The sequence below is a fragment of the Diplotaxodon limnothrissa genome, linkage group LG23, assembly GCF_057381915.1.
Source record: "Diplotaxodon limnothrissa isolate DT_005_m linkage group LG23, D_limnothrissa_male_GT1.1, whole genome shotgun sequence".
NCBI lineage: Eukaryota > Metazoa > Chordata > Actinopteri > Cichliformes > Cichlidae > Diplotaxodon > Diplotaxodon limnothrissa.
Genome location: NC_140617.1, coordinates 43428732 through 43432177, shown reverse-complemented (window position 1 = coordinate 43432177; position 3446 = coordinate 43428732). Strand labels below are relative to the sequence as shown.

General features: G+C 38.3%; 2 non-coding genes across 2 annotated transcripts; one reads left to right on the top strand and one right to left on the bottom strand.

Annotated features, from left to right (window-relative positions):
- Positions 1–504: 504 nt before the first annotated feature.
- LOC146608798 (5S ribosomal RNA) lies at positions 505–623 on the bottom strand. The gene has a single exon (XR_014905222.1). It is a non-coding gene; the product is annotated as a 5S ribosomal RNA (ribosomal RNA).
- Positions 624–942: 319 nt separating this feature from the next.
- Positions 943–1061, top strand: LOC146608797 (5S ribosomal RNA). The gene has a single exon (XR_014905220.1). It is a non-coding gene; the product is annotated as a 5S ribosomal RNA (ribosomal RNA).
- Positions 1062–3446: the final 2385 nt, after the last annotated feature.

Here is a 3446-nt window from a genome sequence, read left to right as displayed (position 1 = left end):
TTGCTCAAATGCTACTGATATAAACTCACAATATATCGGCAGTAAATAATAGAGAGGAGAAAGGAGGAAACAAAAGTCAATTACAAAGTTAATGGGGCTGCTTGGAGCCATATCAACAGTTTAAATGATAAAGTTACAGATATCAGGGGGAGAAAATAAAACAACAGCTGTGGCTCATCAATAAGGCTCTGCAAAATAGAAAACAGGAGGAAGACTGATATTTACTGTGAGTAAATATCAGTCTCCCTCCTGTTTTGAAACCTAAAGTTAGGAAATAATAATGATGCTCTCTGACATCCACAAAATGTCAGACACTTGACACAGAGCTAAACCTCTGCTGGAAAATACACACCAGAAAAGTAGATAGAGTGAGATGCTTATCAAGTTTTGCACAAAAGCGAAATGCCTTATTTTTATAAGCATTTTAATGAAGTTTTTTTTTCTGGTTCTGTTTTCTGTGAGTGAGCAGCAGCGCCCTCTGCAGTTTGTGTGTGTAAGTGCAAAAGCTTACAGCACCTGGTATTCCCAGGCGGTCTCCCATCCAAGTACTGACCAGGCCCGACCCTGCTTAGCTTCCGAGATCAGACGAGATCGGGCGTGTTCAGGGTGGTATGGCCGTAAGCGAAAGCTTTGCTATATAAAGGGCATTTTATAAGTGGCAAGTGTCTCACAGTTTGATATATATTATTGTGCCAAGCTTTATATGTTACAGCGAAAGCATGCAGCTATTTGTTGTTAACTGCAGCTTCAACACTGAGCTGCAGAAATACTTTTCCCACAGTAACATCTCCATAATAACATATGTAAGATTATTATAGAACCGTGTGTTTTGTAATTCAAACATTTTTGTCGTTTGGAGACTTTAACTTCTATACAGAAGAGAAAATATGTGCATGTGTCATCACAGCATGTTTAAAAAGGCTGTTTCTGTGCTCTTCTCTCGCTTACGGCCATACCACCCTGAACACGCCCGATCTCGTCTGATCTCGGAAGCTAAGCAGGGTCGGGCCTGGTCAGTACTTGGATGGGAGACCGCCTGGGAATACCAGGTGCTGTAAGCTTTTGCACTTACACACACAAACTGCAGAGGGCGCTAAAACTGTCACTACTCCTTCCTGTAGTCTCTAGTTTCCTCCTGCTTTCCTTGAAGCACAAAAGCGCCTCAATGATCATTTCCTAGATGCTAATCAAGGAATATTTAAGTTATGTTTCTTTTTGACAGTAACTACTATAAAACCTAAAGCAGCACCTCACTGTCAATAACAGATTAAACGAACAAATCACAGTACTATTGCAGAGTATAACATGGAGACATGAAGTAAGAGAGAAAAAACAACAACAAGATGTGACATGTTGGATTTAATATAATTATAAAAAGCAGAAGCACAGTTTTGGTTTATAGTTTACAGAATTTTACAGGAAAAAAAAACACTGCGTCATATTCATATAAATGCACCGATCTGACAGACTTGCACAGGTACAAAGCTTTTGGCTGTCATATTTTCCTTTTTAAAAAAACGGCATCTTGAAATATAAAAATGTGCTCGACAGTCCTGCTACTTTAACCACAAATCATTTCCTGAAACTCGGGAAAGTGTCCCTGTGGCTGAAAATCACACATCTTCATCATATTTGGAGGAAGTGGCTTGCAGCTCTGGTCGGTAAGATGTTTCCCTGGAGGAGAGAGAAGGACATTTGAGAGATTGATGACTCACAAGAGTCTAATCACATCAGTGCAACCAGTGGCTACTTGTATTAGTTTATTAATTAGAGATGAACCGATCTGATATTACGTATCGGTCTGATACTGACGTAAATTACTGGATCGGATATCGGAGAAAAATAAAAAATGTAATCCGATCCATTAAATATCAAAAAAGCACCTGACAAAACTTGCAACATGGCATAACTCGGCTCATAACCGTAGCACGTCCGAGCAGTGTGCTCATGTGATAGAGCAGCTGTGTGTATTTGTAGCCTCGCTACCAAACCAGCATTTCATCTCCGTGGAAGTGATCCCAGAGAGAAGTAAAGCAAATGTGTAAGTTCATCTCTGAATGTTTGTAAAGCATTCCCACGTTAAGCTTAACAACCGATATATGGAGCGACTGCCTCTTCTCTCTCCCTCCCTCTCCTGCTGCTACTTCACTCATGAAACTGATCAATGATCAGCTGATCGGCTTTTCTGTCGCCAGTCCGTCTCTCTTGTTTGTTTTTGGCCCACTTTCCACCAGAAAGAGGAAACCAGCAGCTGAACAACAGCAGCACGTTTAAGCTTGATAAGCTGTTGTTAGAATTTATTTAATATTACTTTCTACACCAGGAGCTGACAGCTGGTAACTGTGCAGGGGCAGATCTAGCAAAGTTTAGCCAGGGGGGCCGATAGGACATTAACAGGGAAAAAAGGGGGGGGGGGGGGCACAGAGACATACTTTTCTTTTATTTAAAATGTCTCGCTTTTAATAAATAATCTGATGTAAAATGTATAGAAGTCCATTACTGTATATAGTAACTATTAAGTCTAATATACCCTAGTAAGCTGTAGTACTTTTTCCTTTTGGAACCATCTGTGCAGTCTGCAGTTCTGTTGAAGAAAGATGTTGAATCTATTTAATTATTGTGGAAAAATAATTGATTTCTGTGCATTTTATTTCACACTGCATCAAATCAAAGTTGATTACGTCGATTAAGCATCATGAAGTGGAGGGTGATTCCCTGGTTTTTTTTGGGGGGGGGGGGGGGCGGGGTTTGCTGGGAGTTTTAGAACCCTATTAGTTGGGTTGCTTACTCTTTAAAATACCAGAATAGGGAGGATGGAGTAGTTTTAAGTTTATTAGATTGATCAGTATTGTTGAACTATGAAATATTTTGGGTGCAGTGTATTTTTTGCATACAGGTATAACAGAATAACTTTAGTGTTTCTTTGTTTTTTTTAACTTGAGTATTAACTTATACAAAAACCAGCAAGATATTAAAAAAACAGTTTTATTGATTAAAAAACACACTATATCAGATTCATATCGGTATCTGCAGATATCCAAATTTATGATATCGGTATCAGACATAAAAAAGTAGTATCGTGCCATCTCTAGTTTGTATACTTTCTGCCCAGTTTGACCCATTTAGCAGAAGTCTGCCTGTTTAAGGCTCTGATATCTATTCTGTATGACTTAAAGCAGTTATGACATGGTCTGATTTTCTCACCCAATAAAGGAATATTTTATATATCAGTCTACTCTTCATTCTATCAGACACAGTTATCACAGCTCGTACATTTTGTTTTTACATATATGTAAGCACTGAGTCAAATTTAGTAATGCCAACATATTAAAAGAACAATATTTGTCTCTTATATATAATACATCTATATATACACTGTTAAAGATACTTGTCTTTGAGTGAAGATTTAAGGTGATAGGAAATATAAATAACTGCAACTTGAATCT